The following is a 7,107-nucleotide window of genomic DNA, read 5'->3' on the forward strand; positions in this document are numbered from 1 at the left end:
CATGTGAAGAGTTGACTCACTGGAAAAGACTGATGCTGGGAGGGATTGGGGGCAGGAGGAGAAGGGGACGACAGAGGATGAGATGGCTGGATGGCATCACTGACTCGATGGACATGAGTTTGAGTAAACTCCGGGAGTTGGTGATGGACAGGGAGGCCTGGCGTACTGCGATTCATGGGGTCGCAAAGAGTCGGACACGACTGAGTGACTGAACTGAACTGATGTGCTTAGTTGCTCAGTCCTGTCTCACTCTTTGTGACCCTATGGACTGTAGCCTGCACTGCAAGCAGATTCTTTACCTCTGAGCCACCAGGAAAGCCCATATACATGAATACATAAACAAATATACTAATGTTGGTATCAACTGGCATAGCAATTAATGAGGTAGACTTCAGGAAGTTTTTTAAAATGACTTAATAGCTTAATAAAAGGTGTTTCAAAAATATACTTTGGGGCTGTTATAAAGTAACTTACAGGTTGAATACTAAGGTATAGAACTCAAACTTTGAAATAATATGAAAGTCTCAAAGTAGAATATAATATTAAGTATAACAGATTATCTTAAAATATGCATGCTAATGTTCCCATTCTAAAATTTCACTGGACCTCTGTTTGACCTCTAAATGTTCTAAATTTAGTTACTTTATTTGATTTTTATATGTGCAATTAAAATATTTCAAGATAGCAAATAACGCAAGACTTAAGAATTTTAAATCATAACTCTCTATCATTTACAATAACTGTTTCATCGTGTGAAAGTATTATCTCCTTTCTCAAGGAGAACAGACTTGACAAGAAAGTGACAGCTTTAAATCTGCATTTCATTAAACTCAAGTAAATTCTTTGTCTCAACTTTTAGGAAGGTTATAGACAGAACACTTACCTATATACTAGAAGTAAATGTTAAAACCCACCTCTTTATAGAACAAACAACATTGTTTTCAGCTTCATAAAATGTGAGCCTAAATTTTTATCATTTTCTACTTGTACAAGAAATATAAACTTATGTAACCTTATTACATTTAATGAAGGTTGTAACCTTCTACTTTGAAAATTATATTATTAAACATTATAAACCTCATTCAGTTCAAAAATATGAAACTGGATCCTATTTTACCTACTTAAAATAGTGAGTTTTTTCCTCCTACCAGTACATAATTCCTCTCTGATAATCAACAATCTTTTTTTTTTTCCTTTGGCTGTTTCTTTCATTTTGTTTTTTAGTTTTTAATTTAGTTTTTTAGTTGAAGTACAGTTGATTTACAGTGTTGTGCCAATCTCTGCTGTATAGCATAGTGACTCACTTACACACATTAACACATTTTTAAATATTCTTTCCCATTGTGATTTATCATAGGATATTCAGCACAGTTCCCTGTGCTGTACATTAGGACCTTGCTGTTTATCCATTCTAAATGTAATAGTTTGCGTCTACCAACTCCAAGCTCCCAGTCCTTCCCTCTCCCTACCCACCTCTGCCTTGGCAACCACAAGTCTGTTTCTATGTCTGTGAATCCATTCCTGTTTTGTAGATAGGTTCATTTGTGCCATATTTTAGATTCCACATATAAGTGATATCATATGACATTTGTCTGTCTCTTTCTGACTTAGAATGATAATCTCTGGTTGCAGTCACACCAACAATCTTATTTTCAACCTGCCTCGTCATTCTTCCATATTAATATATAATACTTTGCACTCGTATGACTGTGTGGAATATTTTTCAAAGAGCATTCACCATACTCTGAGTCCCTGAAGGGAAAACCTGTGCTCTACTCCATTTTTTATCTTTAGTGTCTCACCTAGCAACTAGGACACAGTACAAAGTCAGTTCACGTTTGAGCTAGTGGATGAATAACTAAGAGATACCAGAAAACTGTCTGATCCAAAATGAGCCCAAATGAAACTTTTGTATGATATCTCTAAAAGGAAAGCTGATGATGAGGATGCATGAATGAATGAGTGAACAAACAAACAAAATTGTAGAGAATAAAATTAAATGGAGTCAGTTTACATTAAACTAGATATCGTGAAAAACCAGATGTGGGATTCCCAAGCAAATGGATGTGGTGATTTCTGGAGCACACTGGAATTCCTCAACCCTCTTCAAGTGGAAGATGGCCTTTCAGTGAGGGACATAACTGGGAATGGAAAGACCCAGGCCTCTGGCTCCAAACAAGTGGGTAGGGCAGTTAAGTAGAAGAATAGCAGTAAACTGCACTTTATGACCAATGTGTAAGGGCTGCTAAAACTCTCCTGAAGACTTCTAAGATGGGGAAGACATAGGATTATTTAAGAGTTCCTAGGAAAGAATTCTTTCCCAGAAGTATCTCCCCTATACTTTCTAAAATCCCATCAGTTAAAATATTTTGTTTTAGTTCTCAAAACATGGTTCCTTTCAGTTCAACTGACACTAGCAATTACAGTGTGTCAATGACAGTTAACCTCTCCTTCCCAGCTCCATGATTACATTATTTGAGAGAAGGATGCGAATCAAAATATATCTATAGCATTTAAAGTTCAGCTTCCTGGTTCCAAGTCCAGCATATCATGGCTTCAGACTTACCCTAAACTTAGATAAGGGCCCTGCATATTCAAGTGTCTATGGTCAGGTAATGTAAGTTAATGTTATGCAATATAATTGACAAATAATGTATATCAGTGATGACTAGTTATCAAACAACAGGGGATGGTAGAGACTGTGTTAAGAGGAGAGTGTGTTGTGTGCCCTGTCTGAGAAGGGAGTCACTACTTAGTTTTAGAGTATCCCTGCTATGCAGAAATGTGGACCAGTTTTGCTAAGACCTTTCAATTTTTCAAGAGAGGCTGAAAATCCATATTTCAATATAAAATGTACAATTTTGAAATATGCCTGTGGCTAAACGTGGCTTTTTGGCTCTCAAATTGTAGACCCTGATCTAAATAAACAAGCAGCACTAAGAAAATACAAAGAGACAGGGGTGGGGGCTTGTTTTGGCTAGAAAGAGGGAGGCAGAGTGAAAAGGAAGGAAATGGCAGGAAGGAGGGCCAGAAAGAAAGGCGAAGTCAAATTTCACCAACCTCAAATGAGTCCAGGCATCAAGAAGTTATGGTTTCTCAAGTATCTACTTAAGTCATTAAAGCCTAAATGTCCATTCTGTTAATCACATGCCTGGATTTCCAAAGTAGCAGCATTTCAATTCATCCATCTTGTTAAGTGTGCTGATAGGGTCATCCCTTCAAAACCAGACCCAGGGTCCAGGTTTGAGCGGGGAGGCTCTTGCCAACCAGCCTTGTAGAGACATTGCCCGCCTCCTCTACTGCCTTGCAGCGTGTAGCAACATCAGACTAGGAATCAGGACAGTAAATCCCAGGGTTTGTGTAAGGGGCTGAATGGTGATAACTCTGTTGGTTTACACTTCTAACAGAAGCCCATATAATCTAAAATCAAACTGCCTGTATCAAGACAAAAAATTTTTTCACCAACCTCAAAACCTGGCCAAGGGATGGATCCCAGACTGTCTTCTAATCAGAGAACAAAAAGGAAGAGATGACAAAAAAAAAAAAAAAAAAAGGAGGGGGAGAAAAATAACCAACTATTGAATACTTACTAGATGGCAGATACTGCATCAATGTTTTCACATAGGTACTTTCACTGAGATATGGCATTCTGAGGGGAAAAAGTCCTATTTGTGGAGAAAGAGGGAACTATATCAAAGTACTAACAGTTTACATGTCAGATGATGAGAGCCCCTTTTTCGGTTCCCCCCAATTTTTAACCATAACTATAACATAGTTGTATTAATTTTCTAATAAAAAACAAATTTGACTGAAAGTTAAATAGCTGGATTTCTGGTAAAAATTCATCCATCCTACCATATTGAAAGTATATTACCATGCAATGTGAAGGATGTGCTCAGTCATATGTGACTCTTTGCGACACTTTGGACTGTAGCCCTGCAGGTTCCTCCATGCATGGGATTTTTCAGGCAAGAAAACTAGAGTGGATTGCCATTTCCTCCTCCAGGGGATCTTCCCGACCCAGGGATTGAACCTGCGTCTCCTGTATTTCCTGCATTGCAGGTGGATTTTTTACCTGCTGAGCCATCTGGGAAGACCCATACTATTACAGTCAAGCCAAACCATGCACTGAGTATTTAAATAGATGAAGAAAATATAACAACTCCAAGTGTGTATAAATATGTAATCTTGATAAATGATAAAACCAGAAGGAAGAGAACATAAAAGAAACCATACAGGTGATGTAGACCACAGTTTAAATAAGAACAGAAATATGTGAAATTACTAAGAATGGTATAGGTCATTTTCCCTCTTAATTATAAAGCCAACTACTAAGATGTTTTGTGTGTCTGGCCAGCATAACATAAAATGCACAGAGTCCTCTTTTATATAAAAATATCCAGATATCTGCCCATCTGTTATATACTTTTCTACATTTACTGTAACACATTGTTTTCTTTCTTTTAGGCATGTATTTTTACTTAATATTTTTTATTTGCTTTTGCATGTGTGTGTGTGTGTGCACGCATGCTCAGTTGTGTCTGACTCTTTGTGACCCAATGGACTGTAGCCTGCCAGGCTCCTCTGTCCATGAAATTTTCCAGGTAAGAATACTGGAGTGGGTTGCCATTTCCTTCTCTAGGGGATCTTCCCCACCTAGGGATCAAACCTACATCTCTTGTGTCTCCTGTACTGCAGGAGGATTCTTTAGTGTTGAGCCACCAGTGTGAAAGTGAAAGTTGCTCAGTTGAGTTCTATTCTTTGGGACCCCATGGACTATACAGTCCATGGAATTATCCAGGCCAGAATACTGGAGTGGGTAGCCCTTCCCTTCTCCAGGGGATCTTCCTGACCCAGGGGTCGAACCCACATCTTCTGCATTGCAGGCGGATTGTTTACCAGCTGAGCCACGGGGGAAGCCCTCATTTCCCTTAATGAGTTTCAAAGGTAACAGTAGGGGTTCTTCCCCCCTAAATGAAATAGTATCTCATTTCAGGCCACTTGGGTTCTAAGCAATCTAAATTCCCAATTGTGTGTGCATGTTCTCAGTCATGTCCGACTCTTTGCAACCCCACGGACTGTATGTAGCCCACCAGGCTCCTCTGTCCATGAAATTTTCCAGGCAAGAATACTGGAGTGGGTTGCCATTTTCTACTCCAAGGGATCTTCTCCATCCAGGGATCAAATCCATATCTCTCATCTCTCCTGTGCTACAGGCAGATTCTTTACTGCTGAGCCACCAGGGAAGCTCTTAAATTGCCAATTAATCTCACCCAAATATACATACCCAGTTTTTATTCTGTTCACAAGTGAAACTCTAACCCAAATACCTCAAATGTAATTTCAGGGGAAAAATACTGTTCAAAAACCTAGATAATGCATTCCTTTGTTGATGCTAAATATAGTCATCTCAAGATGACATACATTTTGACAATGATCAGTCTTACATATCAAATTTTCAAAAACAGCAAGATTCCATTTTCAGGTGAGCAGGAAAAATTGCTATTCTCTACATTTCAGTTTAAAATGGATTTAAAAGTGTGACTCTTTCATGAAAATGGAATTACATCAATACTGTTTTAAGGTAAACTGGATTTTAAAGAATCTTGTGGTTTTTACTTTGGGCTCTTTAAGGGAATCACTGCAGATAAAATACAGAATTGCCCACATTTTTCTTTAAAATATTCCAGTTAAAATACAAAATATTTTTAAAAATAGGGGTCTAATAGCTGTGAGAATCTTAATTAACTACATTAAATAATGAAAGTTTATTTATACTGGTATGTGTGTGTGCTCAGTCCTGTCAGACTCTTTGGGACTCCATGTAGTCCTGCCAGGCTCCTCACTTCATGGGATTCTTCAGGGAGGAACACTGGAGTGGGTTGCCATGCCCTCCTCCAGGAGATCTTCCCCACTCAGGGATCGAACCTGACTTTTCTGCCTCTCCTGCATTGGCAGGTGGGCTCTTTACCACTGAGCCACTTGGCAAGCCTTATTACTAAATATACCTCCTCAAAAAAACAAAACAAACCTTGTCCCTCAATTTAATTAATTATTCACTTTTCCACCCTACTGGACTTCAAAACTGAAAAGAATTTCAGACTTACGTGTATTCTGCGTTTTCTTAGGGCAGAAATTTAACCTGTTAAAAGGATTATCAGGGGGAAAGTAACGCAATTCATTCAATGACTGACGGATGACTAAGATGGTATAAATACTTAAGTTGACTTAATCATGCTACCCAACACATAGTTATGCTGTGACTGGAAGACCCGTGGGCCCACACATGAATTCATTAACAAAATTTAGCTGGTGAATGATGCTCCAGTTGCTTCGCTCATGGAACTGATTTCTTTCTTATTATGGCTTATTTCTTTTCTCTACCTGCCTCCTACCCAAGGACAGACATTTTGTTAGGACATAGCCTTATGCTATTTTTATCTTGTTCTCCTTCTGTCCTCTCTCTCTCTCTTCCCCCAACCCCGCTTTCCAACTCTTTGTTCACATTCTGGACCTTAAATAAATATGAAATGAAGACCTTGAAGCCATCAACGATTCTGAACTTGGCTATTTTCTTTACAAAAGCCATTAATAATAAATAAATAAATATATATATATATATATTTTAGCATTTGTAGAGCGTTTCACAGTTTACAAACAGCTGGAATGGCTGGCGTTTTTAAAGAGTATATAGTCAAGGGAGGTCTCGAGAGGTGATTCCATCACTCATTCCAAGTTCAGCTCTAGCTGCACAACTCCTAACATCCGACCTCGGACAGAATCGCGAAAAACTAGTTTGGAGGGAGGGGGCAGACGACGGGTAGTTAAATCACATCTCACTCCCCAGCCTCCCACTGGGACAGACAGGGAATGATTTCTCTTAAAAACAGCAGGCAGTGCCGGCGGACAAGGAGACAGCGCCGGGGGCACGTGGTGGGGGAGGACGCGGCACTTTACCTGCCGGGCCCACTGGGACCGAGCAAGGGGTCGGGAGCCCGCTCCACTTGCAGAAGATCACTCCCGGAGGATCACTGCCTGCGGGACCCAGAAAGCTCCCGAAACTGCACACATAGGGCGCAAGCTGAGCTGAAGCTGCGGAGCTGGGCA

General features: G+C 39.5%; 1 protein-coding gene across 1 annotated transcript in view; it reads right to left on the minus strand.

Moving 5' to 3' along the window:
* The window catches only part of NEXN (nexilin (F actin binding protein)), a 55,678-nt gene extending 48,606 nt beyond the window's left edge, over nt 1-7,072 (minus strand). Inside the window, exon 1 of the mRNA XM_010857587.1 lies at nt 6,958-7,072. The gene's annotated coding sequence lies outside the window, so the exon portion shown is untranslated. The remainder of the gene's footprint in view (nt 1-6,957) is intronic.
* Between the last annotated feature and the right edge of the window lie 35 nt (nt 7,073-7,107).

This window comes from Bison bison, unplaced genomic scaffold (assembly GCF_000754665.1).
Source record: "Bison bison bison isolate TAMUID 2011002044 unplaced genomic scaffold, Bison_UMD1.0 scf7180017864382, whole genome shotgun sequence".
NCBI lineage: Eukaryota > Metazoa > Chordata > Mammalia > Artiodactyla > Bovidae > Bison > Bison bison.